We start from the raw sequence: 17,700 nt of genomic DNA on the forward strand, positions 1-17,700 counted from the left end.
TATATATATATATATATATATATATATATATATATATATATATATATATATATATATATCCATATCCTTGTTATGTGTAAACATGAGTGTTGTATATGCATTATTTTATGTAACCCACCATATTTATCTGATATGTGTATATTCAGATATAAAAACATGACTGATTCAACACTGTTTTCACTAACCAGTAGTAAACAATTGTAGTAGTCAAAGCAGTTGTTCACTACTATTCAGTACATGTACTGAATGATATATTTAAACAAGCAATAGACATTAGTACAGCTGAGATGGCTTAGTGCTGTGAGTATAGTCTACAGGCTCCTGGGTTCAAGTTCAACAAGGACAGTTGGATATTGAGTGGTTTAGCAGTTTTGAGCAGCTCTAAGTGGGTTTGAGGGTTTGAGTAAAGCTAAGCGGTGCTAACATATGTTTAAATGAAAAGGTGCTTACACAGTGTAGGCTTTGCTTACCAGTTTGCAAATCTGCTTAGCATTTACATTATGCAATGCCTACACCTGCTAAGCATAGCTCAGCTGTGGTAACCAGTGATCACATTCCATTCTGATAAAATAGCAGGGTAATGACATCTTTAATAAGTGTATTTAATTCCATGCACATAACATGCTTCTATGTGCTGTCATTACAGTAGCAAGGGGTGGGGTGTGAGTATACTGTATGGGACACCTGAGTGTACATGGGTAGTACTACAATCTTTTTTCTTTGTATGTGTTTCATACATGGGTAGTATCCCAGGTTATATGCAGTCACACTTGCATGTATTGTATCATTACATTATCACTTTCAACAGTGCTTTTCCAAGTAAGAGTAGATTGCAGATTGCTGTACTGGAACCATACACCCCTGCATGCAAAGCTGGACTCTGAGTACTGACTATCGTGTTCTTGGTTTGTAAGCTGTATATTATTAAGTATCTCCTACTGGGTATTGATCTGATATGTTGATATTAACTGCAGACTAGTATGTTTTTAGGACATGTCTTTGAGGACTGCTGTCATGTAGTAATGAAATACCTATCAGGTTCAGACATCTATCTTTCAAAACATTCATCCCCATGCTTATTCTGTTGTCTGTCCTCTGTACAGATGTGCAGATGTCAGGTATTCATCTTGGCTGCTTACAGGCAATCTCTGATTGACTGACACTGACATGTCTGCCCAGCTGTGTTATGAATGCCACAGCTAGGAAACCCCACTCTGTATGCACCACATGCCATGTTTACCTCAACCAGACTACCACAGTCAACAGAGCATGTTTGTGTACAGGGCCCTATTCCAGACACTGGCCATGTTATGCAATACATGTTGCATACATGTCAATTGGAGCACCTCACTGGCACTCTCCTACAGCAAACCAGATGAACAGATGTTGAATGTAACTGTTACCCTGGGGATCACTCAAGTGGCATTACTTGATAGATGGCCTGCTGACAAATGTCAAGTGGTATGATACCAGTGTACTCACATGCCCTACTCTTCTCATCTTTCCATGGACATTAGCCTGGTACACACCTAGGAACACCTGCACCTGTGGACCTCTGTACTGACAAGTGTGTCTGTGTGCATTACTGAATATAACAATGTTTGTGTGTTTGTAAACTTTCATTTGAAATTACTCTGAGGGCCTTCTCAACCACTACACTCCATTGCTATACTTATAAAGGGCTGCTGCTGTAATTCACATTAAATGTACCTTGTGACACTCTTCACCCTATGGGCTACCTGGAGCTTGCAGTACCAGCATAACACTGGTCTATGGGTAGGTAGGTGTGGTTTACCCACTGAGTCCTTGCAGATGTGAGTATGTGTGTGTGTATGTGTGTGCAATTGTGTGTGAGTGTGCATATTTGTAGGAGACAGCATTCTGAGGCCACATTCCCCAACTACACTAAACCTTGCCATACATTATAAGGAATGGTGATGCTGCTGACATTAGGAGACCCATGACAAAACCCTCACCCTACTATCCATGTGGTGTGTGCAATAAATGTATATCCCTATAGTAGCAATAATTAGATAGACAAGGTTTTGTATTGCAGTCCTGGTAAATGTATGGTTGTGGGTATGTTGGAGCATTATCGTGGGTTTCAGTGAGTACAATATCCAATGTGTGGTGGGGGTGCTGGGTATACTGTCTTTACACCATGGTATCCCCTGTACATGTCCCAAGGTCCATTGTATTTGGACCACTGTCACCATCAACCTAACAGGTAACTGATTACACTATCCAGCCCAATGATGCATGTTCTGTATGCAAAAACTCTGTAACAGAATGGACTCACGGACAAGATAGTTAGCACTGGTAAACCCAGGTCTGTGAAATGTGTCTATGACTGTATTGTTCATTAACACCCAGAACATCCCCCATTACCATACTTTACAAGGCCTGGTGATGTTCTTCACTTAACAGGAAACTCAGAATGCACCTCACTGTGAAAGCCCTGCAGTGTGTGCAATTAAGGCCACACACATTAGTAGCAATAAGTACCTAGGTAGGGGTTCTACTGTCAGTGTTGCCAAGTAAGTGTGTGTGCATGTGAAGGGATCTACTTCAGTTTGCAGAAAATATATGTCCCAGGAGATCATTTGTCTGAGAACTAACTGGCAAAATGTAACATTTCAAAGCAGTCATCTTGTGGAAATACATTCAATCAAAACTAGTAGTGGATGTCTAAATGCCCTCTTCCCCAATGTACAGCTGTACAGCGATACTGAAGCTGGTTTATATACATGGGTGTGATTGTTGTGGGCACAGACACCCATGTTGGGGTTATTGTTGTGTGTATCCCCCTGCTTAGTGTGCTGTTATACATATATGTACAGTTTATGTTAAAAGGTTAAGTAGTTGCTAATCACACTATGTGTATTTCTGTGCCACCCCACACCCTCCAAAGTGTGTGTGGAGGGGTTGTGCCACCCACACCAGCACACCTATGTTTACCAACTCCAGGATTGCACTGTATTGGGGAAGTGGACATATACCCAGCCGGTACCATTGTCAATTACATTAAATTGGCGGACTGATTATTTACTGATGTGATGTTTTGGCAACTTTGTCTTGGTGTAATTACATAGGCCAAAATGAGTTCACAGCAAAATTAAGTACATCCACATTTACAGTATTCTCTGTGTATTGCATCAACACCAAAGCCTCTGTGTGTGTGTTATTCACAAACATTTGGTGTGTGCCACCCAGTACACTTACCATTGTCCACTGTAGAAGAGTTGCTTACATCAGCCACCATGCACTCACCTGTATACACCCCTCAGACTTATCAGCCATGTGGCACATGCATTAACTGTTATACAGACCTGTTGCATGTGTTCAGCTGCACCCGGGATATGACACAGTTAGTGTGTCACCGCAATGCCACACCCCTTGTAGGAAAGGACAGCAGACCAACATCCTGCTGCACATAGACACCTAGAATACAAACAGAATACATTATGGAGACTACAATCAGTCAGTGTTAATAACAACTATAATATATCATGGCTGGAAAGCTACACACCCTGATGTGTAAACATTAATCATTCCAGCTGAAAACACTTTAAACTGCATTACATTGCTAAACCTTAGTACATTCACCCTGTGCATCAGAACCATATTAGCATGTCTCTGCATTGATGGTATGTGGACAGGGATGTGGCACAGGTATAATCATATAATCAGGGTGTGTTGTGGGTATGCCAGAGGCCTGGGCTGAGCCATTTGTTTGACATCATGTGTGTGGGTTAGGGGGTTCTTTATTACATTTGTTGTGCAGACGTGGTGTGTGTAGGTATGGAGGTGTCCTAGTTCTGTTTGTGATATGTGTGTATATATGCACACATTTCTGCCATGTGGCTGCCCTATACAGGAGTTTGTTGGACAAATGCAGGCCATACATGGCAGGCTGTACAGTTCACCGTGTCCAGCCTTGGACATGGGAACTGTGCCTACCAGGAGTTCCATGGGCACTACCAGGCAGAAGCCCAGATATGGTACTCTCTCCTGATGATGACACTTTTCCGCTGGACCCACATCCCTCTTGGGACTGGCCAGGACCATGTGCATGTGGCCTGCTGTATTGTGGTGTGGACAGCACCTCCTGCAGTGCTGGTGGTGGTACAGCCACTACGGGAGCAGCTGTGAGTTGTCGCATGCCCACGGAGACCTCCACCTGTTGGTGTTGCTGACCTACATCCATGTGTCAGATTCCCTACTCCCATCACATGCTCTACCACAGACATCAGACAGTCGAAGATTCCCACCACCTCAAACCAACTGTCTATCCATGACTTCTGCAAAATAATGGTGGGCACCTGCAACATCACGGATGTTGTCACGTACAGCAGGAAGAGTAGCCGTCTGGAGCCTCAGACTATCTCTGGTGTAACATTCCATATGTGCCTGTGCCTCCATGATGGCCTGAAACATTTGTCTGGTAACACCTGCTCTGGCACTATTGCTAGGGGCATGATGGCAAGCAGCCCTCCTATGAGCACCCTTGTACATCTGCCTGTGTGGTACCTCACTGATCATCTGGCTATGGCTGCTGTGTACAGACACACTTGCCATAGTCACCACACATTCCTGTCCCATGCTACCACCCACCAACTGTCCCTCATCTATGGCCACTGGTGATGGGGTATGCATGGACATTGTGACTGTGTGTGGGCATGTGGTGGATAAAAGTGGGATGTCAACCAATGGCACAGATTCAGCCCCTGACAACCCTGCCTGTGCTTCACTATTCCTGTCATCACTATCAGAGTCTGTATGAATGCTGACATTAGTTTAATAATAGATATCAATCAGCAAAATGGAAAAAGGCCACCTCTTCTTTCCTTGCTACCCCAACTGGAGTTCCTCAAGGTTCCATACTAGGTCATATCCTCTTTAATATATTCATAAATGACTTCCGCAATTCTATTCCTTTCTCAAATATCATCCAATATGCAGATGATTCAACTATTATCTGTTCTGCCACATCCCTCCCCACACTGCAAAAATTTACACAAGATGCATTTTCAATCACAGAACAATGAATGAAAAGAAATCACCTAGCACTAAATGCCTCTAAAACCAAATTAGTGGTATTCACTCCCTTTAAAGTCACCTCTATCAATACAAACACTTTTTATATCACTAGTAATAACAACACATCTCTAGAACTGGTGTCTTAGACTAAATTACTTGGGGTCCAAATTGATAGTAAGCTTAAATTCAACTCCCACCTACCACTAAATATAAAAAAAAACATCAAAAATTAGGCATGCTCTATCGACAAAATCATTACCTCACACCCTCCACCAAAATCACTCTCTCTACCTCATTTCTTATCCCCTCCCTTCTCTATGGAGCCCCACTCTTAACTAACCTATAATCTTCCCTTAAAACACAACTTTCCTCATGTTACAACAAAATCGCTACTAGCCACAAATCATCTGGCCACCACTGTTCTTCTCTCCACAAACTAAAATGGCTAGAACTTTGCAATCATCTCACCTACACTCAACTAACTCTAGCACATAAACTCATTGGCAACCCCGTACTATGTCCATCCCTTTCCTCTGCCTTTAAAATGCACCTACCCAACAGAGTACTAAGACCTAACAACCAAAATCTAATAGAATTGCATAAACCAACTTGTTCCCCAGGTAAAAATCTCATATCCTATGGCCTAGCACGTCTTTGGAACTCCCTATCCCCATCCATTTGTATCATCTCTAAACACTTCACTTTCAAAAAATCTCTTCACTCTCACCAACTATACCAGTGGGAGTGCTCCTGTTCTCATCCATCATAATATAAACTGGCAAACTCTTTTTCCCTCCCTCTGCTAACTTCCTCTACTGCCTCTCCTAACTCATACTCTCTCTACTTGTTCTAACTAAACTTTTTATAAACTGAATTATGTGTCATACTTTCAAGCTTTGTCAAGATTTAGGACCTCTCAGTACTTATATAGAAATGTTTTCATTACAAATATTATATCTTCTGAAACTTTCATCACCTGTCTGTTCTACTTGAAACATTATGCTTTAAGCTGTATCACTTGAAAATATTGTAATATAACCTAAAACCTACTTGTAACCTTGTTTCTCAAGCCATACTACTTGAAATGTCTTGGTCTAATTTGTTCACTTGTAAACATTGTAATCTAATGTAAAACCTATTGTAACCTTCTTACTGGAGCTTTTCTCCCCAGGACTCCATTGAAAATGGGTTCATCTTGGCCCAGTGGACTATCCTGGGAAACCAACTGCAAATAAATAAAATAAATAAATAAATAGTTTGCCAAAAGGAGAGACCATGACCCACATCGCCACCTGTGAGGGGTAGACAAGAAATATAAATTAAGACCTGTACATTATGGTTTACTTCTACACACACACACACACACACACACACACACACACACACACACACACACATGCTTACAGGTGAGGTGGCACAAAGATATTACTCAGACCTCTCATTATCCAAGAGTCAACATGCATGACATACGGCACTCAACTGTATGCACTGCAGCCATACTCAATCCACGTTACCAACATAATACATCTCTGTGATGCATGAGTTGTGTTAGTAGGTGATGCCCCTTCCCCTGGAACACACTGCACCCATGTACACAGTATTGCTGTGCATCTGTACAACACACTGGCATGCACTGTGCACTATACCTCACAAGTGTACACACCATTGCTGAATCTGTATATGTGTGGCAGTTATGTTTGCACTGTTGCTCACAGCCCCCACGTGTTTGTCTGACACATACCTGGGATGATATGATGGACGACTGATGTCAGTAATTAATGCCTATCCCTTGATTTGCAGATCTCATCATCAGCAGTGCATGTATGTAGAATAAAATCTAGTTACACTGACAACCTTCAGAGCTTAATGTGGGTATGAGGAGTATACAAACCCTTGTTTACATGCCAGACACTTCTATGATATGCAATGGGGCCACAGTAGTGCGTTTGTTAACATTACACATGCTTGACCTGTGCAATCCAATGCACTATCAAAAAAAGTGTTAGTTGTGCAGATGCTGAATGAGATGCACACAATATGTGATTTACGTAAGTGTGCACACCCTTAACACAATGGTTTGTTGAAGCACCTGTTAAGTGAGCTACAGCAGTCACAATTCCTGGAAGGTGTATACTATCATGGCCCATCTTCACTTGCCATTATTTAGTCATTCTGCCCTACAGATGTCCCCCAACTCTGCCCGATTGCAAGGTCAGCTCATGTGCACAGCCCTTGGATGTAACATAGAGGCTTCACTATTGCTGTAGAGTCAGGGTTATGTCTGGCACAATTCATAAATTTCACTGTGTTCAGATACAGCCATTCTTAGCAAGCTTTAGATGTATGTTTCAGTTCACTGTTGTGTTTCAAGCCAACACCCTTCCCCATCCTCAGCCTTATTGTAGATACTTGACAGCTATGGGCCACACATGAGTGTTATTTTGCAGTGCTCCAAATTCCAAACACCATGTGCACCTGCCTAGTTCCAGCTAATGAACAGCAAACCTAAAGGTGTACACTGGCATCAGCAAGCTAAATATTGGAGATTGTGGCTCTGAGGTGGAGTGAGGTGTTACTTGTGCACCACAAGTATCTTTATGAATACTGTCTGTAGTCATGTGCCTTGGTCTCATGACACCATTACACATTGCAACACATGCCTTTGGGAGACCTGAAATTATGCTTATGCTACCTGTAGAGAGCCCTGGATAATGTATCATGTGGGACAACTCTTCTGTCTGATTACCCTAACCCATAGGCCACACTTATGCAGAATCCAGGCAATTGTCGACACAACTACTGCACAGGTAGTACTTGCTAGACATTCCTGCAAGTCCCTCAGTGTTGCTGCATGTTTCTGGGCAGTTTACAACACATTTTGTCATCTGTTTTGGATGGGCATCTGTTTATTTTCTACATCAATGTTGTCCCATACTTCATACACACATACATGACTGCACTGTTTGCCAAGGTATATGCAATGGTGAAGTAAGGTTAATTTTACCACTCCTAAGTGCCACCTTTTGGATATGGGATCCATGTCATGGTTAGTAAGATGTGTGCAAGCCATGGCTGCCTCTGCTGCAGGTGAGTGGACAAATGTCATGGACGTATTTCATGGACAGCAGACCATGACTTTGTGTGACATTGAGGCCATGTACTTGATGGAAGGTGTGTACTCAAGAAGAGTGCCTGCAGTAAATCACAAACTGCTTCCACAATATCTTATTTGGAGTGTGCACACAGATGCTCCCAGTGTTTGTTAAGGTATGTATTCCCCATATTTGTTGTCCTAACATAGAATTCCATATTACACATTCATTGCTCATGTTAGGATCACATTACAGGTTGTAAAAGGTCTGGAATGTGGTATTGTGATTTGCTGTTGTTTATATCAGGAACAGTTGCCTTTGTAATAGTAGTGTATACACTGTTGTAGCCATTGTACAAGGGTAATGTTTCAGACATGACCCCGTAGGCCATTTGTCCCACCATTATGTTCATCTCTGTTCACACATCTTGAACTGACAGGTTGTTAGGTATAATACAGGACTCTTACATACCCTTCAGACATGCCACCATGGTGACCACTGTGATGCAGTACAGTTAACACCAACAATAAGTGAACGTGTACAGCATGCATTATGGGTAGGTGTGTTAAATGTGTGCATGGCAAATAGCATGGCCATAACATGGCTGGTGTATTGGCAAACCTGAACAAAGCAACTCCATACTCACCAACTACAGGCTGCTGCCCAAGTTGTATACCAGAGGGACAGAAGTAATGTCAGTAGTCACACCTGGTGCATTGGTACAGTGTGGGAGCAGCATTTCATAACATCGACAGTGCATACCCACAATACTAAAGATTATGTACATCTGTTCATTACTACACTGCAGCAACAGACTCTCTTATCTGACATATGCATGTAGATACTTTATAGATGAAAATGGATAAGCAATAGTGGTCTAGTAATGCTCCTTGGGGCCTTACCTCCACATTCCTTATCCATTGTGCAGGTGGCACCCACCTCCACAATGCTGTCTTCATCCTGCTGGCTTGGCTGGCAGCAGGTGCACCAAGGCTTGTGAGGAGCTCCTCAACATGTGTCAGTGGGGGCTGGATGGCATGACCCCTATCTATGGCCAGCACATCCCTCCTAACTGCAGCAGCATGCTGACAGGTGTGGCAGATCAGATCCATGCATCAATGCCGCACCTGCTCATAATTACGGTTGTGCAGGCAGACATTGTTTACCCTGTGGATGAGCTCATTCCACAGGGCGGTCCTCTCCTGCCGATCCTTGGCCCTGCGGCCAAAGAGGATGGCATGATGCATGATGACATACTGGATGATTGCATCATTTTTCGGGTTTGTGAATGCAGACAGACATTCTAGGACATTGTACCTGGAAGACATAAACAGGAAAAAAGGTCAAAGGACCTCATAAGGTTGTCCACGTGCATATCAACAGTGGATATTACTTGCAAATAATCCTAACTATACCATAACACTGTAAGCTATCATGGCTTTGACATCTTGCATTACATTCCTGGCCCTGACCTGTCCAGTTCCCCTCATGTTGGATACTTAATGGCATAATCCATTATTCACCATTCATTTCTGTGTAGAGGGATGACAGTGGCCATCTTCCATGTGGATGGTGTGTGGATGGTGGTATGTGTGTGTTTGACTGTAGTGTGTGATTGAACTGTGAGCACATGGCTGTGTTCATTTAGGAGGCAAACTGTGATGTTCTCATGGCCCATGGAGACTTGCTGTTAGTGCCATCATTTGGCATTATGTCCATGCTCACCATTGATGCAGGCAGGAATGTGGGTGAAGTGCATATCCCCCTGTACTAGTGTTGTGGACTGTTCCCACCTATCCTGTCTGATGCAGGTTGCCTGTATCCATGGCATGTGTATATGAGGTGTGCTTTACCCCCAGTACAGGTTGACATGTGTTACTGGCTCGGAGACTGTATACATATGTGTAAAGATGGTTGCAATTGGCCTTGGTGGTTTGGATATGTCTGATTTCTAGTGATAGTCAATCTTACAGGAAGTCACCTGTGAACTTACATGCTTGCTCAGATCGAGGTGCACTTACTTCCAAGTAGTCGTCTGCACTTATGTGTCCCTGTACTGCCACTATAGCAACCTATTATGTGCTTTGTGTCTTGGTGCTGTCCACCAAGGGAATTACCCTATTGTTGGTGGAGGAAGGTTGTACAAGTAAGGTACTTCTGATTCCATACAGCTACAGTGGATATGAAGTGTACACACCCCTGTTACAATGCATTGTACTTGTGCAATTGGAACATGACCCCACAAAATACTTGTCAACACAATCCCCACCTGTGATGTGTCCTATAGCCTGCTCAGTTCAATAGGGAACATATCAACCTGTCCAGTGGAAACATTTGGGAATTAATACTCAGTATAGTAAGCCAGATGAATGTGTGTGTACACCCTTACACTAATATGTTGTGTAAAAACCTGCTGAGATGATTACACCATCCATTTGTCTTTGTTTGTACTCTAACATCATATCACATCTTCACTTGGCAATGGTTGCTCACCTTCCATAAAACAGCGTTGTTTCTTTTTCAATAGAATTGTACAGGTTATGGGTCACATTTGAAGTGAGAAACATTTTGACATGACTTTCTGTGGTCTCATTGGCATACAGCACACAGACCTGGCATTCCAATAGGGGTATGTACACTTTGATATCTGGTGTATATGGGTGCTGCTATACCTGTTAGTGGTAGGCAAGGACAGTGGGTCATAACTCAGTTTTACACTTCTCTGATTACTACGTGATAAGGATGCCTACTGTAGTACCCATATCAGTGTCATAGCAATGCAACAATCAGTAGCAGTACATATTTTATTTTGTTGTATGCAGTGACAGTGATATTACACACGTGCAGCATGCACATCCTATTTTCCAGACTGCTTGTGATCCATGTTATTACTTCTGTGCCTTTCAGCTGAACATACACATACATACACACACTCAGGGGATACCTGGTACACATTTGCATTCTATGTCATTATGGCACACTGTATTTACAGTCTTGCAGCTCAATCATATGTCTCAACCAGTTATACCAGGACTTCTGGTCATTGGTCCACCTCACTGTGTGACAAAACAGGGACGTCAATGTTGATAACGTATCAATATAACTGCCATAACACAAGTATATGTGTAAGTGACTACAGATATCTGTCACAAATGTGAACTTTGTCCAGAAGAACACTGTACAGTTGAATGTTATCAATACAATATATCACATGCAGTTTAACACACACATCTGCAACAGTGCTTTACTATGCTCATGCCCTATATAGGTGTCCTAGATTTATAATACCAACATGTATAATACTCATATTCACAGGTAGCATATGGATATGGGAAACACCCCATTAACTGGCCTAGCAGTGGCACAGACATGACTGTTTGAGAGAGACTCTAGTGGTTGCCATATGTGAGCTGTCCTTTCCCAATGTGTGTCAGGCTCCTCAGCTGTGACCCAACCTATCCACATCTTAGAGCATCACATGTGGACAAAGCCTAACATTAGGGGGGATATATAGGGACAGATTGTAGATATGCCTATTACAAACCTATGAAGTTTGTGCATGATACATTTCACATTGCCATGACTGTTCTGAAAGTGGTGGGGTCTGAAATTCATCTGTTTGTTATGACTTCATTACTTCCACCTTCAGCTATTTGCCAGACTAATATTGATGTTTGGAGGAACAGAACAAACACTATGTTGGCTAAATCTTGACATTCTGTGCAGATATGCAGTATTGACAGGTATGGGCCACTGCAAACAGTCCCAGATGCTATGTCCATAGCATTTGTTCAGCAGGACATCATTACAGCAAGTATTGATGGCACATATACATCTTTCATAATCATCTATCCCATTACTACAGACCAAGTACTACATTCAATTTCATGCTTACATGTTTCACATACCTGGTTTATCTTCAGGTTCCTTCTGTGTACAGGGTGTCTTCTTGTTTTTTTATTTTGAGGTTTTGTTTATGTTTTATTTATTTATTTATTTATTTATTTTTTGGTGTCTCTCTCTCCCCACTACTGGGATCGAGCTTGTTTGAATAGGTTGAAGCATGGCTTTTGTATGTGATGCTCATGTTCAGGTGATGGCCTCTGCACCAATTGCTGTTGCCCACTTGCTAATTGCATGCAGGCAGCTGTGTAGTTCTTTCAATAGCCAATGCCATAGCAATCCACTACTATAAATAACTACATCATGTGGGCATTGTCCCTTTACCTTTCCTGTATGGAAGCCAGCCTTCCTGTGTGTGGACAGCAATGTTACAGACAGTAGGCAGGGATACCTATTACAACAGGACTTGTGAACACAGGCCACCTACATGTTTGTATAAGGTTCCAGACCTAGGGACAGTGTGTGAGTATTGCTGTTATATGCATTGAATACTGCTAGTTTTACAGGGTTTGTGTGTACATACTAGTTTTGCTTGGAATGCAGTCTGTCTGCATAGCTGTCAATTGTTGGCCTATCTACATGATGGCCAAAGGATTGGCTGTTATGTTTTGTCTGTTCTCCACACAGCTCTTTTCCCTGGCATATCAGTAGAATTTTCTCCGTTGATTGCTATCAGTACATGGCAAAATCCATTTGTGTTTCTGACTTCATATTCCTGAGTAAGGGTATGTTGCAACCAATCCTGTAACACAAGCAACTTTCACGGTGTATAACAGCAATATTTCAAACATGGCCCTGTGTTTCAGCCCGTGTTCTCCACTGATATGCCAGGCTTTGCCAGATGTCACACAGTAAGAGGTTGATAGGTATGGTCTATCATTATTTAGTGCTGACATTTCTGCTATCATTCCAGTGATGTTGTGGATACACATTGTGGGGTTGGGTCCATATGCATGAGGACTACAGATGGACAAAACATATGTGACCCTGTAGAGTCTGCAGATCAGTGTATAGAGAACACTGTTATATGCCCTTGTAAGACATTTTATGGGGGAGGGGTATTAAATGTTTTTAAGCTAAGCTGTTACAACATATGAAGAATATCAGTAATAAGTAACATTAAGGTATGCGGCTGTACATTTTCATATGTTTCACCATGGGAACAGTGGTGGGCTAGAGCTTATTGTCTTACACACAGTTCTGTTTGTCAATGTGAAAGTGACATTTTAAGTTAAGCATTATGTAACGGCTACATTTACATTGTGACAACTGATACTTTTCCCCCTAGCAGGTTGAATACAGAGTGTAACTGGAAGCTATTGAACTACATCTGTAATTAAGTATTGATTAATTCTTATCTTCAAGGCAAGTGTGTTTTTTACTGTTGTACTGCTTGAAGACTTTAGCCTAGACAGCAAAGTACGTTATGTTTTGCAGATTACTGTATCATATGTTTTCTTTGAGAGTTGCATTAATCAGTTATTATGTATTTCAAACACCTAAATGCTATATGAAATGGCAGAAATAGTTCACAAATAAACATTTATATGTATGCTGTTTGTGGTGTCATGTCCTTTGCATTGTGTGTGGGCATATATTTCATGCAATAATTCTCCTTTGTAGGAAAGAATCAGACATTGGCCATTTTAAAAGGTGGCAACTGTAGGAATAATGGCTGTTTGGTATTCAGTGCACCCTCTATATTTACTCTCTCTCTCTCTCTATATATATATATATCTATAAGTCTTTATATATTTATATATGCATGTATGTATATATATATATATATATATATATATATATATATATATATATATATATATATATATATATATATATATATATATATATATATATATATATATGTGTGTGTGTGTGTGTGTGTGTGTGTGTATCATAAGAATGTTTAGTGCTTCCACATTGTACATTCCCTATGGTAGAATGACTGTTCTGCATGATATGTTAGTGAAATTATCCCAGCGTCTTACAGTTGAGATGGTTTAGTGGTAACTTGTTGTGGCTGTGTTGTGCAGGGGCCTGGGTGCAAGGCATGCAAGTGCTGGTTGTTTTGTTGCAAGGCAGAACAGTTCAGATGTGGAGAAAGAGATAATGGCAATAATTACAATAGGTCCGTAATTTGGGCCCCTTCATCCCCAATTACAGTGTCTTTCATCAGATGTTTTACAGTGAGAGGTTCAGAGTGTGGATCTGATGTACAAATGCACTACATACACACACACACACACATATACACACACATATATATATATATATATATATATATATATACATATATATATATATATATATATATATATATATATATATATATATATATATATATATATATATATATATATATATATATATATAGACATGTATGTGCAAAAAAGATTTTAAATACAATTTTCTAATAAATTTAAACATTTCAATTTTCAGTTCATAACCTCTAGGAAAAGCTCCCATGGCTTTTCCTAGAGGGTATGAACTGAAAATTGAAGTGTTTAAATTTATTAGAAAACTGTATTTAAAATCTTTTTTTGCACAAGATACAAATGTAATTCATGAAGACAATGTGGACTGTGAAGATGATCTAAGTGAAATGAGTTTTCATTCATGTGTTTCTGATTTAGAAACTGATGCTTATTGTAATTTAAACACTGAAAATGTGACATACAAAAGTGATTTTATTCCTATGTGTAGGTATGAATATATATAATTTTCTTCTGCTTTATAAAGATAAAGAGTTTGCAAAAGTGAATAAAAACAAGAAAGAAGTTAAATATAATTTAAGTAGAGAAGAATGGAAAAGTCTATTAAAGTTAAGTGAAAATAGGGGATTGATGTTTAAACCATCATATAAAGGTGGTAAATTATTGGTCCTTCATTATAATCAGTATCTGAATATGTGTTATGCTCATTTAAAGAATGTTAAAATGTATGCCTTGGTGGAGCTGGGATGTTATCAAGAAGCAGTAATTAAATGCAATGAAGGGGTTAAGACTAAAATATTTCTCACAAGAGGATGAATTTGCAGATAAAGATAACACTATGGTATACTTCTTTTGTGTCCCTAAAATACATATAAGTTTAGTGGATCCACCAGGATGTCCCATAGTCTCTGCATGCAATTATTTTACACATAAATTAGCTTTTTTTTACATTCCTACTTGAAAAAAGAAGCAGAGAAGCTAAGGTCTTATATCAAAGATTCATTTGATTTTTTAAGTAAAATCAGAAATGTAAAGTGGAAGAAGGACAAGTTTTTCATTGTTATGGATGTTACCAGTTTATATACAAATATTGAACCTGTACATGGCTTAGAAGCAATATTATTTTTATAAGGACTTGCCTAAAATATATTTTATTATTGAACTAATATATGAGGAGTCAACATTTTATGCTTTGTATTTGCTGCTAACCAGATTTTATTGGATCCAGTGTATGCTTATTTTACCTGTTTTGTGGGACTACATTGTGGATCTACTACTAGACTGGACTATAATTTTTGTCAAATATAAAGGTAATCACTGGCTTCTTTCTTTGTGTGGTGGTGAACATTTCAATATTTATTGAATAGGACATATATCTCAACAGTAGGTCTGGTGTAAAACATACCCATTGATTTGTGTGTTTAGATTAGTGTTGCAGATATGGTGGGGGTGGGGGGTGATGTCAGTTAACAGCCTGTATATCCTTGCAGTACTCACAACTTTAATGATCATTGCTCTAATCATTACTCTACAGGTATCATTACAATACCCTATGGCCTTGGTTTGGGCAGTGGTATGTTTGTTGTTGTTGTGTCTTTCAGCTTATCCCGGTTAGGGGTCGCCACAGTGGAACTCCGGTCCGCTAATGTTTGGTAGTGGATTTTTATGTGCCGATTTACCAGCCCTGATGCACAACCTTAAACGAAGGCACGCCCATTCACACATGCCTCCACACAGAAGACGCTCTAGCTGAAAATCAAACGCGACAATGTCTTGCTGTGAGGCCTCAGCACTACCGCAGCACAACTACCGCAGTGGTATGTTTGTACACAGTGTATACTTCAACTGTCTTATAGCTAAATTCTACTTCTCTTACCCAGTAGACCTGTGGAGGGAATGATTGTTAACACTACATGACTGTTTCTACACATATTTCCAGATTACTAGTTAAAATTATGCACATACCTGTCAAACTCTTAATGCACAACATCTGGACAATGCTTGACAAAATGGGGGTACAAATGGGGGCATTAAATCGTGCTCTTATAAACTTTTATACAGTTGCTAGAGTAACAGGATTTGTTTTAATATACATTTTCTGAAGGAATTGAGGTCTGACACTCAAATGTATGTCATTATTTGGTGACTACATTCCTGAGATCATCCCAGTGATTTGCCAGGGAGAAAGAGGACCAGGCCAATATTATGAGGCACTTATCTGGACATTCTGTGAAAATCTGTACATTTGATAGGTATCATTACGCATACAGCTTACTACCAGTCCCAGGCTTTGAGCCATGGCTGTGTGTGCTAAAAATACAACAATTTGTGTTTCATCAGAGTGAGCTATTTAGAAACTGCTGTCTGTTCATTCAGTGTTTTCTGGTTAAGTTTCTCTTGGTTGTACAATCTGACCTTGTACTTACAAAAGTCTTATGCAGACATTCCTAGACATATTTTTATGTAGCACAGTGTGGGTAACAGTGGTTAACACAGCATTACTATTCAAAGAATACAACACTAAATGCCATACAATACTAGACCAAACACAACCAGTCCAGGATTTAGAACTTTATTGCCAGTCAGTTATGGTTTTATTTAAATATCACCTATATGGGACTATTACTGTCATATTGTCTGGTTTATTCAGTACAACCCATACACAGTTTTTATACTGCCAGGTGACTTTCTACTACTTTATATTTATTTGGTATGGCTACTACAAGCAGGATTGTTACTCCCCAGCCTCGCAATGCAGCCTTTGCAACCTACTGGCATGGGATTCCTGATTCACAGGCCACGTAGTTGCAGCTGTAAAGGGAATAGAGAAGTATTTAGTCATACCTATCCATCACATACAGAGGCTGGACTTTGGTAAGCAGTTATTGATATGAATACGTACACTGTTGGGACATCAACCCTCTGCCTTGCTTCTTGGACCCACTCATCCAAGAGCTCTCTCTTCCTCTGCTTCAAGTCAGCATAGTGGTGCCAGACCTGCTCAGTCTGAGGAATACCAGTGGCACTGGTGAGATCTTGGGCAAGATGGTCTCAGGCTTCCGCTTTATATTGGGAGCCCTGGTACTGGCCCTGCAGCTGTCTCTCATCATGTTTTTTTACCAGGAGTCCTACCATGACCTTGGACTCCTGTATGTCCCAGCACTGCACCCAGAAGTGCATGCCCTCACCAACACCTGCCATACTGCCTAGAGTGGGAAGCTGCAACCATTTATGAGCTGTATTCCCACCTGCGAGGTATAAATACAGCCAATTTCCTGCCCTTTGCCGTGATTGGACAGTTTTGAATATGCTGAGCTAAGCTAAGCTAGGGGCAAACCTGTTTAGCTAAGGTTGGCAGTGCTTAAAGGGGCAGGTTCAGCACTTCTTACCAATGGGCAAATCCACTTAGTCTGGCTACTCATTGCCTAGCAGTCATATTTACACAATGCTTA

The sequence above is a fragment of the Protopterus annectens genome, chromosome 7.part0 (genome assembly GCF_019279795.1).
Source record: "Protopterus annectens isolate FY-2018-M chromosome 7.part0, PAN1.0, whole genome shotgun sequence".
NCBI lineage: Eukaryota > Metazoa > Chordata > Ceratodontiformes > Protopteridae > Protopterus > Protopterus annectens.